Here is a 20,267-nt window from a genome sequence, read left to right as displayed (position 1 = left end):
GATAAACCTTCCCAAAGCCCCTTCTTCAGGCTTCAGAAGTTTAATACCGGTCTCTGCCCCCACCCCACCCCGCCCCAATCCTTCTGAACTCGGCAACTCTCAGACCCAGAGCAAAAGTGTGTCCCTGGCCAGGGAGCCTTAATGAGACCCTGCGTCTCCCGGAGGCCAGAGGTTTGGGTACCCGGGCAGGTCGCGCCTCCTTGCGCCCCCATTCTCGGGTTGCAAAAGAAGGCGGCATCGAGTCGGTTTATTTCCCGTCGCTAAGCAGCATATCCTCTTCACGCCCGCACGGGCATCGGCTTGATGGTTCATTGGGCGACCAGGATTCAGGCGAGGAACCCTGTCACATCTTTGCTCCCGGGCACCGGGGCCCTTCTCCCGCGGGCAGGGCCGGCAGGTGCAGCGCCGGGGCGCTCGCCTCCTCCGGCCGCGCACTGAGCATGCTCAGTCCCCTGCGCGCCGCCACCTCCCCCCCCCCCGCCCCCCGCGTCTTCCTCACGCGTCTGCCCCTCCTCTGGGGCTGGGGAGCCCGCAGCCTGAATTCCGCGGCGCCGGGTTTTTTGAGCAGCCGCGAGCGTGAGGAGGGAGGGGAGCGCGGCACCAGGCAGAGCACCGGGTTCAACACCGGGATTGGTCGCAAGTAGGAAGCTTTCGCCACTACTCTGGGACCCTCGGTCTGGGCCGGCGCCGCACCCGAAGCTGAGGCGAGAGCCGCGCTCAGGTGCTCAGGTAAGTGCAGCGCGCGAGCTGCCCGGGTCCCTCTCCAGCCTGGGTGCATGCTGCCCTGGGCACCTCGAATTCGGAGAAAGAGCACGGGTCTCGGAGGCTGCCCAGTGGAGAGGGGGTTCTTCGGGGGCGTCCCCTCCTGCAGGGCTGGACGGGGGCTGTGGGCCGAACCGCCGTGGGCCCGGTCACCCTGCGGGGTCTGGGCAGCCGGCACCGTGCGCCCTGAACCCGGGAGGAGCCCGGTCACCGACGCCGCCACGCAGTCACCTCACGGCAACCCTTGTTTTTAGTCAGAAAATAAGTTTGTTGCGCCGGAAGGCTGCCCGGAAAGAGGGAACCTAGAGCCGGTAATGCTTCAGGAACCCTTAAAATCAGCTCCTGCAACTGGTTTCAGGCTGTCGTCCCCTTTCCGCGCGCCTTCGCCGCTGGCGCGCGGTTCTCGGCGGGAGAGTTTCCCTCAGATGTTCCCCGGGGCTCCGAGCGCCCAGCTGCAGCCACAGTAGAGGAAGGCGAACTTGGGCTGAGATGTGAAGGGACTTGGGACTGAAAAGGCAAGATCCCGTAGCCGCGGTGGAAGAAGTCTTGTTAGAAAGGACACTGTTTTTTTTTTGGGGGGGGGGGGGGGCGGGGGGCGGCCACTGTGCGCCAGACTCAGTGTTGAGCGCTGGAGGTACAGCGACGAACCACATCCACCGGGTCCCCGCTGTTGTGGCACCTAGCTGATGTACCCAGACTCAGCGGGAGCTTGTGGGTGAGGCGTTCATTTACCTGCAACTTCAGGGGGATTCGCAGTTCCTTTTGAAAAGCGAAGGCAACCCCCTGTTCTCTTCCCCGGATCCAGACATCAGCGAGATGTGCGCCGGGCACCCTGCAGACACCAGCCGGCTCGCTCTCCTTTTGAAACGGAGGGCTCGAGCCCTGCGTGCATTTCTTTTCCTTGTGCTTCGCGAATATATTTCATTGCTTATGAAAGATGTGGAGGTGAGGTTTAGCAGGACGTGGGCTCTTGAATCTCTCAGAACCAGTCAGGGCGTCTGATACATGAAAACATTTTGCAGCACAGCGGAACTCCTACAAGGAACGGGCTTCGCTCAACGCGAAGCTTAGGAGGTTGGTGGTTGGCTGGGGTCTCCAGATTTGGAGCGAAGAGGCTTGTGGAGGTGGTCTTAGGGCGAGTCAGTGTGGCAGCTCACCCTGGGTGGGTGGTCTGCGTTGGAGGTGTGGGTGGATCTTGGGTTGTGTTGAAGGGTTGTTTGCATGGAGGAGCTCCTGGGAGGAATGCTAGGCTCCCGGAACTTTTTCTAGTTTTCTTACTGGAATCAACATAGAGGCGTCAGAATAACAGCGTCCTTTAATTGCATGGGAAGCTCCTGCAGTTTACTGTGAAGTGGATATTTCATGTAATAATTCCATTTTTGTTTGGAATGTGCATTTATTTTGTGCTTTGAAGTTTATGGTTTAAGTCCTTTAGTCCGGCTGATTAGCAAGGTTTTTTTTCTCTGCCTCGGCCCAAGTGAGTGGAAAAGAACGTTGTGTCATGGGGTAGACACCTTGAGGTAGTTTTGGTGGCTTGATGAGAAAACTCACGTTTCACCCATAACTTTATTCTTCCTGCCTTGTGTGAATAAACACAAGAGGTGATGAAAGTATAAGATTGCTGCTAAGGATCAAAAGTAAAGTTCCATGGGGATATTATTTTTTTTGCCACCTAATAAATTGCTATTGATTTTATTTGTTTAAACTGGCTTCAGCTGCTCTGGCTTGATGAAGTGGGATCATGATGGTAAGCTTCATTATTTATCAGAGAGGACCCTCCAAGTTTGCTGGCCAGCATGAAAAACTGACCTTTTAAAATTAGGGGCTGAGATAGTAGAGGGAGTGACCTGTTGTTTAAGGGTGCAGATCAGAGCCACTTGGAAATTACAAAGAAAGCAGGTTTCCTTGTTTGCAGCCTTTTTATAAACACTTTTCACTTCCTTTAACCTGGAGGAATTTTTCTCCTCCAGTCAGTTTGTTGCCCCCTTCCCTAGTCATTTCATATTGGTAGGTCATATGATAGGAACAGCAAAATATTTCTTAGATGACTGAATGACACAGTTTCTCAATCAGCAAAGTAGACTGCATTGTACAGTAAAAATATGTGCAGTGACATTGGTGCATTCACTAACATAAAAAAAATAAATAACCGGGATGTCTGTGGCCAAAATAAATGTGGGTTTAGAAAATACATTGTGCAAGTTGATATTTTTCCGGTAAAAATTAAAGATCTTTTTTTAAAAAGAGTGAACAGAGAACAAGCTTTTCAAATTATGTTGACTAAAAAAAATCATCCACTTATTTTGCTTAGTTCTCTCTCTTTTTTATTCAGAAGTAGGATTTAGGATTATTTTTTTCCCACTAAGCACTTTATCTTTTAACTATAGTTTGTTTTTTTTGTTTTTTTAACGGTACACAGGACATCTGTTACATCAGTTTAGGTCTTATAAAATGAAGGTAACCTGGATAAGTAAACTTCTCAGGAGAAGACTCCCCTTTATAGTTCTGACTTTTCGCCCCAAGTTTGGGCATGATTTTAATGCGTTGGATTCTTCTTTGTTTTCTTTGAAGACATAGACATAATATACATTTGTTTCAGTCTTTTTTTAAATCCAAATAATTTAATCTTCTATGAAAACATGCTTTTATATGATTTTAATTAATCTGTTTCATAGGGTAAGTGGAAGATGTCTGTATATTCAGATGTGGAGAGTCTTATTGTTGTCATTTTCCATAGCCCACTGTACTAAGTCTGGTGAAGGAAACCAGCTTTATTAACTTAGACCTATTGGTCTTCATATTTTTCAATCAGGTTCTATCAGAGGACATTTGACCATAGATCACTAGTTATGTATACATTTCACACATATACAGTTATGTTGACCTACTACTTATAAAATATACCCAAAAAGAAACCAAAGGATAAAGAAAGTAAAAAATTAGGAAACAGTTGTTCAAATATTCTTTTTCTGTATCCTAGCAGATTGCTTTGCACAGCCCCTAGGGTGTATGCTTTGGAGATCACTGCTGGTCTGGGATTGTTTTACCTTTTCTCCTTGTCTGTACCTCTGTCATTCATCATCTGTGATACTGTGGCCAGTTGCAGAACTGATAGGAACGTGGAGCTCCTGTAACAGGTGAATTAGGAACCTTGTTTCCCTGCCATGGACTCACATGTAGATGAAATGAGGCATAAGAGACGAATGTGACCTAGGGGGTCATCCTAGATCTCCCAAATTGGATATACAGATAAAAAATATGAAGTCTTAGTTCAAAGACCAAAGTTCTAGTGGTTAGAAAGTGAGGAAACTAAGGAATGAATGAGTGAAGGAAGGAAGAATCCTTTTGTGTTGTGGCATTTATTGTGTGGAGGGTGGAAAGCCCATTTACTGTGGAGCAGATTAACCTGGACCTAAATGTGGCCCTTCCACTTATTACAGTCATGATGTTGGACAAGACAATTGAATAACTTCTGTGAACCTCTGTTTCCTTAGCTATAAAATTGGGATGACATTTATTTCAATGCAGCATGGTAGGTATTATACACAGGAATATAGGTAAAGAGCTTGGCTTTATTAGATTGGGTAGATTATGAATGATAACAAATGAATCGAAACAAAGTGTACAGCTTTAGATGAAACAAATGTATTTCTCATTCATATAAAGTTTCAAAATGAGTGATCCTGGCAGCATTCCTCCAAGATGTGATAGGAAGATCCAGCCTTAATACGTTCTGTGTCCCTGCCATCTTCAGCATGCTCATCTGTGTTCATCTGTAGGAAGGAGAAAGACTTGCAGGATGTTAACTGCCCAGACGTGGAAGTCATACATATCACTTTTGCTTTCATTCCGTTGGCCAGAACTCAGTTATATATGTGTATATCTTACTCTAAGGAAGTCTGGGAAATGTAGTTTAGCTGTGTTTTCAGGAAGACATAAAAGGTTTGGGGGAACAGCCATCGTTGTCTGGCCTCCTGTGATTGCATGTGATATTTCCCCGTGTTCAATGAATGCTACTTCTCTCTTCCCCTTCTCCCTTCCCCCGCCCAACTACTGGTTTTCTGGCAGAAAAACTGGAATAGATATAAGAAAATGATAGAGACAGCTTACACAGATAGTGTGTATTATTTTTGAGGTCCTTTGCTAAGGTGCTCCCCATAGGGATTATTGTTTTGTCTATTGTATAGTTGAAGAAAACTAGGCTTAGAGAAATTAAATCATTTGCCTGGCATAGCCAGCAAGTGGCAGAGCTGGGATTTGAACCACATTGTCTGACTCTAGAATTGCTTCTCCTGGAAGCTTCACTATTTTTGTTGTTGTTGTTGTTCTTGCTGCAGTGCTTTTCTTATTGTAGCCATTGGACCAACTTTCCTTTTTGTCTGTATAAAAAAGGTGCAGGAAAATTTTAAAAATCCTAAAGAAGTTAAAAGACTGCATCTAATTGAAGATATACAGAGGCAGAATTATATATGACATTGGTTTATTTTGAATACCTACCAGCATCAGGAGCAGATAGTTAAAGGAGGACCCCCCCCTCCCCCATTACAGTGCTTTTTCACTTCTGATAAAAAATTCTAGGATCTGTTTAACCTTTCTTTTAAGCTTTCATTTTGGAAATCCTGGCCTATCACTTTTATGCTGCAGTGTGTGAAGATAAATTCCTGTTCATTTCTTAGCCTAAGCAAATATCCCTACTGATAAGTTCACAACTGAAACATCCTCTCCTACCCTTACCTTTGAGCAAAGGCATTACTGTTCATTAACATCCCCAGCTCCCCGAAAGTCTCCTCCTGTTGATTCAGCTTTCCAAGAGTGTTTCAGTATTTCCTGCATGACTGAAGGAACCTCTGTCTCTTATCCTTGAATCCTCTAAACAAAATGCGTCCTCTTGTCATTTTTGTTCTGTTGTCCCACGTATATTAGAGACTCTGCTTCGTCTCTTCTTTCCTATGCAATTGTCTTCTGTCTTTTACAGAACTATCTAGTACACTTATGGCTTCCAGTGGAAATGTGAGGTGGTCATAATGAGAGTGAAATAGTTTGCCAGAATAATTTATTTGTCCACATTATAGACTCATTTTTTCTTCTTGTTCAGTGTGTATTTGTATCGTCTTCACAATTAATTAATGAGAAGCCACCCATCTTCCCACCATGCAAGGAGGCAGATATACTGTAAACTTATTAATCAACTGTTTCTCAAAAGCCTGTATTCATTTCCTTCTAATGGTCCCTGAACCTCTTGTCCTAAGAAATTTGATTTATTTTGCTTTTTTCCCCTAAATTTTTCTCCCTTCCAATTCTCCTCACATCCATGCCATCTGTGTGTGTGTGTGTGTGTGTGTGTGTGTGTGTGGGTTTCAAGGCCCCTCTTGTGATTTAATGGGGTTAGTGAGATGGAGAGGTTTAAACTTGCTTTTGTGACTGCATGGATTGTAGCCTACCAGGCTCCTCTGTCCACGGGATTTCCCAGGCAAGAATACTGGAGTGGGTTGCCATTTCCTCCTCCTTGGGATCTTCCTGACACAGTGATGGAACCAGCATCTCTTGCATTGGTAGGCATATTTTTTGGATTCTTTACCACTAAGCCACCAGGGAAGCCTAGTTTACTATCATGTTTTCAGACTCCTAAAGAACTGAGTCCCACAGGGACTTGTGAAAAGCTAATTCTAGCTTCTGTGTCAGATAAACTAAATTTTCAGTGACTTGAAAAGTCTTTATACTTCTTTGTCATGTTCAGGACTCACAGCACAGGAGCGGCTTTCCTTGGAGTCATTCAGAGAATCGGGTTCCTCGTCCTTGTGTGGCTTTGTCCTCTCCTGAGTCCTCTTTGTTCAGAAAAGGTATATGGCATGTGAGGAGAAAAACGTCCTGGCAGGTTTCAGACAGTTTATTTTAGGCCCACCCTGGGAACAGTTATCATGGCCCCCGCCCACATTCCACTAGGCAGAGCTCCGTCACTTGGCCATTCCTTGTTACAAGGGAAGCTGAAGAGTAGACTCACACTGAGTGCCCAGGAGGAAAGAAAACATGCCTGAAAACATGTTTAGAAACATGTTTGCCAAATAACTAGGCAGTCTCTGTCACAGCTTTCCAGTGAATGAATGTGGATATGGAGAACCAGCCAGTTCTCATATCCCCCTCTGTAGATGTGCAAAAAGGAGTGTGTGTGTATTAACCTTGGCCTCTGTTACTGTCCTTTTGTTTGTCTTTGTTAGTTTTAAGACTTTATTTATTTATTTTGTGTCTTTTTTTTTTTACTGAAATATAATTGCTTTACAAATCAGCTATATATTTACATATATACCCTCCCTCCTCGACCTGCCTCCCACCGTCTGCCCATGCCACCCACCTAGGTCATCACAGAGCACTGAACTGAGCTTCCTGTGCTTTGTAGAGTCTGTCTTACAGAGTGAAGTAAGAACGGGAAAAGCAAATATCACATATTAAAGTATATATGTGAAACGTAGAAAAATGGTACAAAAGAACCAATATCCGGGGCAGGAATAGAGACAGCAACATAGGGAATGGATATGTGTGGACACAGTGGGAGAAGGAGTGGGTGGGATGAATTGGGAGATTAGGACTGACATAAATACACTGCCATGTGTAAAATAGATCAGTGGGAAGCTGCTGTAAAGACTTTATGTTTTATTTTTCTTTTTTTGTATTAGTTTTGCCATACATCATCATGAATCTGCCACAGGTGTACACGTGTTCCCCATCCTGAAACCCCCTCCCACTCCCTCCCCATCCCATCCCTCTGGGTCATCACAGTGCACCAGCCTGAGCACCCTGTATCATGCATCGAATGACTGGCGATCTGTTTCACATATGATAATATACATGTTTCAGTGCCGTTCTCCCAAATCATCCCACCCTCACCCTCTCCCACAGAGTCCAAAAGACTGTTCTATACATCTGTGTCTCTTTTGCTGTCTCGCATACAGGGTTATCGTTACCATCTTTCTAAATTTCATATATATGCATTAGTATACTGTATTGATGTTTTTCTTTCTGGCTTACTTCACTCTGTATAATAGGCTCCAGTTTCATCCACCTCATTAGAACTGATTCAAAGATTTTATTTTTTAAAACATTTTTAGGTTTAAAACAAAGTTGAGAGAGACATACAGTGGTTCCCATATACCCCCTACTGGAGCACATGTATAGCCTCTTCCATTATCAATGCCATTCACCAGAATGGTGTTTTTTTGAAACCAAGGATAAACCTACATTGACACATCATTATCACCCAAAGTTCTTAGTTTACCTTAGGGTCCCCTCTTGGTACATTCTGTGGGTTTGGGTAAAAGTATAATGACATACATCCATCACTATAATATCATACACAGTATTTTCACTGCCCTAAGAATTCTCTGTTCTCTGCCTGTTTATTTTTTCCCTTGAATCTTCCACCCCTAGAAAACACTGATCTTTTTAATTGTCTCCATAGTTTTACCTTCTCTGAAATGTCACATAGTTGGAATCATACATTTGTAGCCTTTTCTGGTAGATCTCTCTCACTTAATAATATGCATTTAATTTGTGTTCCTCCATGTCTTTTCATGGCCAGCAAGCTCATGTCTTGTTAGTACTGGATAATATTTTATTGTCTGGTACTAGCCCATTCTTAGTGCAAAAGGTCTGGGTGAACTCCATTTCCTTCTTAAGGACTGGAACATGCTCTTTTACTTAAGGAAGAGCCCTGGCTCTCTGTGTCCACAGTAATTGCTTCCAGAACAGGCATTGGGCCTGGTGAGAACCAGTGCGGAGGATGGAGATGTTTTCTAGCTTCTTAGTGACTCCAGCTGGGCTCCATGCATGCCCTGAACCAGTCCCTGTGAACAAGGAGACCAGAACCAGGGGCATGTCTGTCTGCCACTGCTCCAGCTGTCTTGCTACCAGGGAAGAAAGCCTCGGGCAAGTGACAGTCATCACGTGTCACTTGAGAATGAAAACCAGAGGCAAGACGGAGAGAAACTCAGTCCTCTTATACTGCCTGAGACGATTCATCCAGCTACGTCTCATGTGAGTTTGCCTTCTGATTTTTTAGCTCTTGGAATTCATAAATTACAGTTTGACTTTAGCTAGTTCGGGTTGAATTTCCATCACTTGCAGTCAATACTAATTTATTGGATCAAGGAGGCAAGGGACAAAAATCCAGGAATGGAATGTTAGGAAAGTATGTGTGTGTGTGTGTGTGTGTGTGTGTGTGTTTCTGAGCTCATCAGATGTGTCACTTTAGTTATGAGCCTAACAACAATTGCACTCCCTCATAATAAATCAGACTTCCAGTCAAGAATCACTTGGCAGTATCCTACCAGGCACAGATATTCGTCACTAAATCATTAAGCCAAGCTCTCATTTCTTCAAAGTCTGTCTCTTTGTAGAGCTGTGAAGGGAGTTGGAAGAAAAATCATGTCCTCAGGCTTGATTCTCTCTTCTGAGACTTACTGTGGTCCTTCCCACGTGATGTTCTTTTTTGCTGATCATATTTCTTCATTGTTTCCCCTTTTAAAGCCCACAGCCTCAGCCATCCCAGTCTCGTCATCCAGCCTGGACCTTGTCATGTGGTTTTTTATCCTCACCTTTGTTTACACTGCCTCTCAGTCTACCTCTGCTGTCTTTTCTTACCATGTTTATTGTACTTTGCATAATGCTTAACTCAAATGTCCCTCTCTTAAGCTTGTTTCCATACTGCTGAGGAGTAAACAATGACTCCCTTCCCTGTACATACGAACTCCTGTTGTATTTTTTTTCCCCATTCCACTTCTATAATACCTGTCATGAAAGTAACCAACCAGTTATCATAAGACTGAAGGGTTCCCAAGATGCTGTACATTATTGTTTAAATCAGGAAAGTCTTGGTCCATTGGGACAAGTTCCTTCACGTGTCACTCAGTAGCATGTGAGTTTCTTTATTTTATTTTATTCTACTTTTTAACTTTACAATATTGTATACTCAGCCATTAAAAAGAATACATTTGAATCAGTTCTAATGAGGTGGATGAAACTGGAGCCTATTATACAGAGTGAAGTAAGCCATGTGAGTTTCTTGAGAGGATAAGAGTTTGGAATTTGAAGACTAATTTCTTAGCAGTTCTAAATCCATTTTTGTACTAGCTGTATTATTTTGTGTGATAGCAAATTACCTACTTTCTAGGTTTCTGCTTCATCAGCTATATGATGGGATAATATGTGTTTTGTAGAGTTTGTCAGATAATTAAATGACATGGTAAATTAAATCACTCAGTTTATTGATGGACGCATCTAGAAATTTGGGTTGTCCCTAAAGGTGCAGGAGTTGGTGAACATTATGTGGAGTACAGCTTGCAAAGTACTTAACACTTGTAACTAGTGCTTTGAAAACCCTAGTAAGCTTCTGGTAAACAGTTGTCAGAGCTTCTCAGGTGGCTCAGTAGTAAAGAATCCGCCTACCAATGCAGGAGACACAGGAGACGTAGGTTCGATCCCTGAGTCGGGAAGTAGGAAATGGCAACCCATTCCAATATTCTTATCTGGAAAATTCCATGGACAGAGGAGCCTGGTGGGCTATAGTCTGTGGGGTTACACAGTGTTGGACATGCCAGTGCAAGGGGACACACACACATACACACACACACCCAGAGTTTTGTTTAGTTTTTAAATTGGCTAATCTTACTTGTATTGGAGTATCTCTTGCATAAAACATGGTAGGCAACAAAAGTACAATTAAACTCAGATAATATGTGTTCATGGAGCATTAATGATCTTACAGGTGTTTGGGATAAAGGGAGAAATAAGTCAGTGAGAGTGATTAGGAAATATTTGAGAAAGAACTTCTGGTGTTTGAAACTTGAAAAAGCAAGAGTTGGCTGCAAGGTTCATTTGTTTTCTTTTTCTTGTCAGAGGTTTATTTTTCTTTCATATTTAAAGCCAGGATCAATAGTTTTCATGGTTTGGAAAGTGAAAATATTTTCCATGTTTAGGCAGGGTCAGTTTCAGCTCATAATACTTAAAACCCTTATTTTTTTTTTTCCATTAATTAAATAAAGGTTGAGCATTTCTGGGAAAAACACTTTGGTTCATGAGAAAGTAAGGGTTAGGAGGGCAGCACTCCTGATTCCATAATTAATTTGAGGTTCTAAAAAAATGCATCCAGGACTCCTCTGTTTTTACTACACTAAAATGACCCTTCTACCTTTGCGCTAAACTTTTGTCTAGAAAATACTTTGCACTTAGCAGAGCTGTACTCATAAAACCTTGACAATTTATGTTGCCTGTGACTTTTAGGTTTGTCATGGAAATGTCCAGTGAGGACTGGTGTCAGCCAGTGTGCTTATGCTGACATGGGTCCAATTTGAAGGAGAAGAAAGTCAAACAATAAAAAAACAAATGGCATGATTCAAATCCCCGAGTAAGTTTTATAGGGCTTGATTCTAGACACATTGCCATCATTTTGAGTTGCACAAATGTATATTGTCATCTGTATTATGATTGCCCTTCAACTACCAAATACAAATATGAATATTTTTGTCTTTAGTGACTCATTTGAGTAGCTATTAGCTAGCTATTGATTCTAGATTTCTTGTAGATTAGCAAATTAATTGGGAGTGTAGACAGTACTTTTACTATATTTAATTAGGTGAATGACATTCTTAAAGAGAGAATATTTACTTAAGTCATGTTTCTAATTCCTTGTAAAAATTACAGCAAAAACGTGGTTAAGTGGAATTCTTGGAATTAAATAAATGAGGTTCCCTGGTGACTCAAATGGTAAAGGATCTGCATGCAATGCAAGAAACCTGGGCTTGATCACTGGGTCAGGAAGATCCCCTGGAGAAGGGAATGGCTCCCCACTCCAATATTCTTGCCTGGAGAATCCCATGGACAGAGGAACCTGGCAGGCTGCAGTCCATGGGGTCTCAAAGAGTCTGACACGACCGAGCCACTAACACTTTCATTTTTCACAAATAACAGTTTGCTTTAATCTACCAATGCTGCTGCTAAGTCGCTTCAGTCGTGTCCGACTCTGTGCGACCCCATAGATGGCAGGCCACCAGGCTCCCCCGTCCCTGAGATTCTCCAGGTAAGAATACTGGAGTGGGTTGCCATTTCCTTTTCCAATGCATGAAAGTGAAAAGTGAAAGTGAACTCGCTCAGTTGTGTCCCACTCTTAGTAACCTCGTGGACTGCAGCCTACCAGGCTCCTCCGTCCATGGGATTTTCCAGGCAAGAGTACTTGAGTGGGGTGCCATTGCCTTCTCCGAATCTACCAATAGTGGTTTTTAAAAGGTGGAAATCCAGGTCAACTATATTATTGGTCAACTAAATAGGTGGCTAAGTATGATTTACTTCTTGATGACACGGATCACTGTGATGAACATAGTCCAGTAGTTTAGGACAGTGATTCACTTTTGAATCAGACCCACCTGGATTTCTTCTGTCACCAGCTGTGTGATCTTGAGCATGTTCTTAACCCTTACAAAATAGTTTTTAAAATCTGCAAAATGAAGTAGATCATGCCTACCTTGTAGAGATGCTGTGAACATTAAATGATGTGAGTTTAATACTTTAGCAGGTGTGCACAATACATTCTAAGCACTAAGCAAACTTGCCCTGTTCTATACTATAATCTTGGCAGTTTATACAGAACGTAGTACACACAGCTGCTTTCTGTTTGTTGAGACAACGCATGTTAGACTGGATTGTGCAACAGGATTCCATCAGGGACTGGTGAAACATCAGACCCTATGCCGAGTGGCCTCTGTCTGCTTTCTGCTGCTTTTCAGATGCTCATATATTATATGTTTCCTTGCTTTGGTGAACTACCCATTTCTATGTGCTGTTTCTTCCCGCTTGTCTCCTGGAAAAAACAAAAACAAATTTACGAGCCATTAAGACTATATTTAGTAATTTAAATAGTTCTGAATGAGGCTGTGAGGGGCCTTCCACACCCCTCGTTTTGTGAGAGACCAGGAGCTCGGAGAAGGCAATGGCACCCCACTCCAGTACTCCTGTCTGGAAAATCCCATGGATGGAGGGGCCTGGTGGGCTGCAGTCCATGGGGTCGTGAAGAGTCGGGCACTACTGGGCAACTTCACTTTCACTTTCACTTTTCACTTTCATGCATTGGAAAAGGAAATGGCAACCCATGCCAGTGTTCTTGCTTGGAGAATCCCAGGGACGGGGGAGCCTGATGGGCTGCCATCTATGGGGTCGCACAAAGTTGGACACGACTGAAGCAACTTAGCAGCAGCAGTAGCAGCAGGAGCATGGATGTCTCCTATTCATTTTCACTCTTCTCAGCTTCCCCTACTTCCTGACCGAGGTAGTGAGAGGTACAGTAGAAATAGAAAATAACCTGCCTTGACAATATTGTCACATGTATTTGTGATACACTTTGCGGCAGCAGCCTGTTTGTGAAGATTTCTGTGTTACAGTTGTGGAAGGTTGGCTTGCTTACCTGTAGTACTATAAAATTCATTCAAAAGTCTGTACTCTGAGAACATGATCTTCGCTCTGTAAAGAAGTTCCTTTTATTTTCTTTAGCATATTTCAAGGTCTCTTTCACCAGTTACTATAATCTAACTCACTCCAGTACTCTTGCCTAGCAAATCTCATGGACGGAGGAGCCTGGTGGGCTGCAGTCCATGGGGTTGCTAGGAGTCAGACACGACTGAGTGACTTCACTTTCACTTTTCACTTTCATGCATTGGAGAAGGAAATGGCAACCCACTCCAGTGTTCCTGCCTGGAGAACCCCAGGGACGGGGGAGCCTGGTGGGCTGCTGTCTATGGGGTCGCACAGAGTCAGATACGACTGAAGCAACTTAGCAGCAGCAGCAGCAGAATCTAACTAAAAATTCCTAGTATGTTCCCTTTATTTTCTTTCTTGAACCTGTTGATCAGAATGACAGACATTGCAGCAATCCTAGATAACTGTGAATGTGGTGGGAAGATATGTATATGGGCTGTATAACATGGGTTTATTGTGAATTCATAGTTCCATTAACTCTACTCAGTTCTTTTATTAGTAGCAATTTACCAGTACCTTGTAGTTTATATTATATGCTGTAACTGAAATTAGTACTTTTGTTTTACACATTACTGTTATTCAAAGCAGCAGTCTTCTTTTGTTCTGAATTAATGAGCTTGTACAAATTTTAGTAATTTTCTTACAATGTAACTCCTTAAATCAATATATTAAGGTTAATGCTTAAGAAAAGGAGCATAATATAATATATTCTCTGTGATAATGAATTCCGTGTTTTAGGTTGTGATTCAGTTTCCACAGATGGAAAATGTTTTATGTGATGAAAAAGAAAAGTAGGAGGCAGACTTGGTGATTGAAAAATGATATCATCAAATTCTGGCTACACGACTCTTGTAAGATTAGACCAAATTATTTAACATATCTTGGCTTCATTTTTCTTACCATATAATGAGGGTATTCTTATAGAATTATGAAGACCAAAATGAGCTAATGATGTGTACACATAAACTGATGCTTTGTATATAACTATATCATCCCTAAAAAATGTGGAGTTTATTATTATAATCTTATTTTTTCATACAGTTATTCAATATGATACCTAATGTTGTTGATGAAATGATGAAAGTTGTAGCTTATAAACTTGAAATGTTATTCCTTTAAATAATTAAGAAGGTGATGCATGTTTGCCCCTGTGACTATCCATGGGTGTGTGTGTGTGTGTGTGTGCGCGCACATGCTCAGTTGTGTCCAACTCTTTGCATCCTCATAGACTCTAGTCTGCCAGGCTCCTTTGTCCATGAAATTGTCCAGGCAAGAATGCAAGAGTAAATTGCCATTTCCTACTGCAGGGGATCTCCCTGACCCTGGGATTGAACCCACATCTCTTGAATAGACAATGGGATCTTCCTTGACTGCAAAGAAACAGAAGGAGGCAACCTTTGTATAGTGTGTTGTTTTATGACTGTTACAGAGAGCCACTGGATCAGAGCTGAGATGCGATTAGCAATATTTGAGATTTCATTTTGGAGAAATAGTTTTGGCTATGGTCAGGAGTCATTTATTATAAAGAATGAATTACTGAATAGGTGCTCATCTATATTCTTGCTACTTCAGCTCTAGCCCATCTTGCTATGCTACAAAAAGAAATGCTGACATGTGACAGAGTAGAAATATAAAAATGTTTCGAGTTGCTCTTAGTCAAATGTGATTGAAATTTTTAAAAAGCTTTACACAATTTTCAAAAATCTTTGATACTAATCATATTTGGGAATGAATTTCTGTTTACTTGGGAGAATATCAGTTTACATATTCTACACATAGTCTCCTTATAGGTGCTTTGAGTGTCAAAACTTAGCGAGTATAACTGTAATGACTAATATATTATTAATATACTTGCTATGAAGGATTTTTACATAATTGAAGAGGAACAAGCTAATGTTATTTTCTTTTCCATGTGTTTGTATAGCCTTTAAAGAATGAAACAGTTTTAGTAAGTTTATTTTGAACGTTTCTCTACTTCCTCCTTGTTTGGGATTTACCATGTGGGTTTGCAGAATTCAAATAACACTTCTTTGTCACTTAACCTCATTACTTAAATGCTATAATTACTTTTTTATTTGGTTTATTTCTAACATATACAGTGAGAAATTAAGTATTGTTTCTCTTTGTGTTTTACATCCCCCTCTACTATCTACTAAGCTAACTCACATCAGAATCTTAATTCATTGATAGACTTCCATCCATTAATTTATATCCTATAGAATCTAAATATTGCCTCTGTATGGAAATTTGCTTGACTTCAGGCTTATATATATTTCTATATATATCTATATATATACACACACACATATGTATGTATATTGGAGAAGGGAATGGCAACCCACTCTAGTATTCTTGCCTGGAGAATTCCATGGGCAGAGGAGCCTGGCAGGCTACAGTCCATGGGGTCACAAAGAATCAGACACGACTGAAGCAACTTAGCACAGCATGTATGTGTGTGTGTATATATATGTGTGTGTGTGTGTGTGTATACACACACACACACACACACACACATATATATATATATGAAGAGACATGTATAATGCACTTTCAAGGAGTTATTTGCTTGGTGTGAAAAGAAAACCAAAATTACAGTGTGGTGTGATGTGGGATATTATGGTGGTAATTGCAAGGAAATTATGGGGAAGAATTGATATTAATATTGAGATAAAGTGAAAGGATGGGTAGAATTTGCAGGTTGAGTTTTCACTTAAGGAAAAGAATATAGTGTGACAGTGGGATGAGATCACGAGAGAAGTGCTGTGTTTAGGGACTGGCAAAGAGCTAAGAATGAGTGGACCTCACAGATATAGGAGAGTGATGGCAGAGTCTGAACTGCAGAGACCTGAATGTGAATGATGCCCAATGAGTTGGGCAGAGAACAAAGACAGTGTAATTGTGTGCTTAGGGTGATTAGTGCATTATAGAATTGTACAAAGTAGCATCTTTAGGGAATAAGAGGAAATTGACTTGTGTCCTTGAGGACATAGAAAGCCATTACACAATTTTAAAGGACTAGAATGACATCAGACAGTTAATTTTGAAAAATTCATCCTAATTTAATGTGAAAATCTAAGTGATATGTTGGGGCTGGTGTGTGGAGTGGTGTTTGTAACCTGTCTAAGCTTTTAGATATGTGCCTGATCTATGAGTAGTTCTTATGTCCTATTCTGATCGTGTTAATGATGTAAGAAAACAGCAAACTTGGTAGAAAAGTATGTTACATTTTCATATAAAATATTTTTACTTTCTTAATGTATTTCATTATTTAAATCCAGTATGCACAGGGTTTAATAAGTAATTCGGGATCTAAATTAGAAAACTAAGAAAATGAGCAAACAACAAACGTTCTAAAGCATATAATGATAAAAAAAAAAAAAACATTGCACAAGATAATTAAGTGCCTTTATATCGTAGTATGGGAGGAATTGTTTCATGGCAGTAGATTTACAAATGGACAATTTAAATTGAGCACCACTCCTTTTTTTCCATTTAAAAATGTTTTATTTGAGATACTGGAAGGTTACATTGCAGGGTATCCAGTGATCATCCGCTTTCCCCCATGTTTTCTGGCTTTACTCCATATTGCTCACCTGTGTCTGTGGCACATTCCTTTGCTAATAACATTTGCTGTCCTTAGATGTTAGTTAGTGGTAAAGAATATGCCTGGCAATGCAGGAGATGCAGGAGACGTCAGGAAGATCCCCTGGAGGAGGAAATGGCAACCTACTCCAGTATTTTTGCCTGGGAAATCCCATGGACAGAGGAGCCTGGCGGTCTATCTTCCATGGGACCACAAAGAATCAGACATGATTAAGCCACTGAGCATAAAGGGAAACTAATGGTATTTGGTAACATTTCAAATAGTAGTCATTGATGCTGCTATTTAAAAATTTTAATTCACAGGAATAAGCTCACTTTCCCAACAGTAAAAATCACTTTTAGTGTATATAGTCTTGTGGGTTGATAAATCCAGAGCCCACTCCCTCACTAAGAAGTAGCCCAGGAATCTTTCTTCAGCTGACCCTTCTGCTGTTGCAGTATAAGAAAGGTGCCGGCATATGACTTTCATCTCTGAATGCCTGAATTATTAGACCCTCTCTACTCATGTGTAGAATCCTAAGATCAGTAACAAAAGGATGAAAAGAGAATTGGAGGGAGGGGTTACTCTCTGTATTGTGTCAGTGTCCTGGCGAGCCCTGTCCTGGCCTGCCCAGTAGTACCTGCTCCTGGGGGAGAGAAAGGGGGGCGTCTGGTGCTGTTTGATTCCTGAGTTTTCTCTTCTATGTTATAATCTCCTTATGTCCTTTTTATACAGTACCATTCCCCCTAGGTTCTCATTGGTGTTTATTTTTGCTTGTACCCCAAGGACTGTAGAGCTTTTCCTAGTATCAGATGTTTGGAGGTGCTTCGTACCACGTGCCTTATTCTGTTATGCCCTCATCTTTCTGTTGAGTCTGAAGCACAGACACAAAGGTTACTTTTTCAGAATGCACCACTCATTAGTTTGAGGCCCCTCCATTAATTTGAAAATCATCCCCCCTGGAGAGCCTATGGCATTTCCCTCATTTTACAGTAATTACTCTCATCGCAGTGTTCAGCAGGGTGGGAAAGTTGGCTGGGAATTTGGTGTATAATTCCCTCTACGTTCCTCTGGTTTTCAGGACTTGGTGAGTGACGGTTCACAAAGGAGCTCTAAGGCCTCATACAAGTGCACATGCCATGGTGCTTCCTTACAAACTTGTTCTTCTCTGAATAATTCACATCATCCAGTACTTTCTGCGGTTTTATAAGATCAGCAGTTGAAAGTTCCCTTCTTGGTCTAGCCAGCGCTTAATGCCTTTTCTGCAAATGTATTTTTGGAGTCTCTGTGATCACAGTAAGGAGCTAAAGCTTAGATTTGGCGGCCCACCTTGCAAACTTGTCATTAACTCTGGGAGCCAGGTCTGTTGGTATTTATGCACAGAGGTTTAATCTTTGTACAGAGTGCCTTATAGTAGTCTGGGCATAAAAGTCTCAGACTGTAACTTGGGCCTGGTGTTCATAATTGAGTTGCACCCCAGGCCTGATGATCTTCTAATACTTTTTCATATATAATCATGCACCACTAAACTCTTGTTGATCTTCTGTTAGAAGCAAGGCATTGCAGGAGACCAAGTGCCAGTTATAAAGACTCATTCCGCGCCCTCAACTTGGGAGCAGAAGCAGGGACCATGCATATAGGAGTGAGTATAAGCTCTCTGGGGTAATTGCTACAAAATATGATCCTCAGAAAAAGCTGGCATTTTAGAAGAAGCTAAAGATTCACAGGCCCACTCTAGAGGCACTGAATCAGAGTCCCTGGGGATGAGGTTTAGGAAATTATGTTTTGAATATGCTCCCCATGTGATTCTGATGTTCAGCCAGGTTTGAGAACTTGAGCTTGTTCTGCAGAGCACTAATTCTTCAAGATATAAATAGGATTCCATTTAAAAAACTTCTCAGCAGGAATGAGCTTAGAAAATTCTCTATTTTAAATAGATTTTCTTACATTAGAATTTCTGAGACTCTTTATGTGCCTTGTGAAATACATGTCTCTGAAACTTACTTGACTAAGGTCTTTCAGGTTGCTATAACAGAGTACCACAGACTGGGTGACTTACAAGACAACAGAAGTGTATTTCTTATAGTTATGAAGGCTGAGAAGTCCAAGATCAAAGTGCCGGCATATTCAGTGTCTGCTGAGGCCGCTTTCTGGTTTGTAAATAGCCATCTTCTCTCTGTAACCTTACATGAAAGAAGGAGCAAGAGAACTCTCTGGGGTCTTTTTATAAAGACACTAATCCCATTTGTAATGGTTCTGCCTTCATAACCGACTTACATCCCAGAGGTCCAACTTCCAAATACCATCACATTGGGAATTAGGTTTCAATGTAAGGATTTTGGGGGGATATACAATTTGGTCTATAGGAACTGAAAAAACTACCTCCCTGCTCAGAGCAGAGATTGTCTATGAAACATCCAAAGGGGTGGCGCTCAGCCCTGATGCATGTTAGAATAATTTGATTTAGTTGATCTGGGGTGAAGATGAATTCTGGGAAATAGAATTTTTGTAACACTTCCCAGATGATTTTATTAAAAGCAGCAGTGTTGAAGACCATAGATATCATGATATTAATATATTTAATATTAATTTATATTAATTAATTTAGTATTAATTTAGTCCTAGTGTGTGTTCCTGTCACCCAGGTTTTTGTTTGTTTCACATCTGTCTGTCTGTATCAACATATATGGTAATATATATCTCATATTACATTTTTAAGAGAAGGTTTTCAATTTTTTTTTCTGCCTGTAACATAAACTTCTTTTGGGAAGAAGTACCCCTAGTCGTTGGAGACACTCTATGAGAAAAGACTTTCTAAGTAAATATATATAGACTTTCTAAGTAAACCTTAACCATAATGAATAATATTAATCAAATACAATGTATCAGGCAAGTTGCTTTTATTATATTATCTCATTTAAGCCTGTAATGATCCTGTGAGCTATGTGCAGTAATGAACCCTAGGTCCCAGACGAGATAACTGAAAATCGAAAGATTAAATAACTCAATTCACGCAAGCAAGTAAATGGCCACACTGATGTCACATTACTGGTGTGCCTGCCTGTGAAGCTTTTAACCAGTATGGATTCCTCAGGAAGGTAGAGATTTTTATCCTTAGTGATCAGCGTATGTTTAAAAGACCTGCTGCTGCTGCTGCTAAGTTGCTGCCATCGTGTCTGACTCTGTGCGACCCCATAGATGGAAGCCCACCAGGCTCTCCCGTCCCTGGGATTCTCCAGGCAAGAACACTGGAGTGGGTTGCCATTTCCTTCTCCAATGCATCAAAGTGAAAAGTGAAAGGGAAGTCACTCAGTCGTGTCCGACTCCTAGCGACCACATGGACTGCAGCCCACCCGGCTCCTCCATCCAGGGGATTTGCCAGGCAAGAGTGCTGGAGTGGGGTGCC

General features: G+C 41.7%; 1 protein-coding gene across 9 annotated transcripts in view; it reads left to right on the top strand.

The window, feature by feature from the left end:
* Positions 1–469: 469 nt before the first annotated feature.
* Positions 470–20,267, top strand: part of LOC147348220 (contactin-4) — a 1,019,923-nt gene continuing 1,000,125 nt past the window's right edge. For 6 of the 9 annotated variants that reach the window (XM_086366644.1, XM_086366647.1, XM_086366638.1 and 3 more), the window contains exon 1: positions 477–729. The gene's annotated coding sequence lies outside the window, so the exon portion shown is untranslated. Of the gene's footprint in view, positions 730–8,419; positions 8,791–20,267 lie in introns of those variants that run through there. The other 3 variants (XM_086366642.1, XM_086366645.1, XM_086366640.1) reach the window with 2 other exon arrangements.

This window comes from Bos grunniens, chromosome 22 (assembly GCF_055505025.1).
Source record: "Bos grunniens cultivar Pamir isolate PY7600 chromosome 22, Bosgru_T2T1.0, whole genome shotgun sequence".
Classification (NCBI taxonomy): Eukaryota; Metazoa; Chordata; class Mammalia; order Artiodactyla; family Bovidae; genus Bos; species Bos grunniens.
The sequence above is the reverse complement of the archived record's forward strand: the minus strand, read 5'-3'. Positions and strand labels throughout refer to the sequence as shown.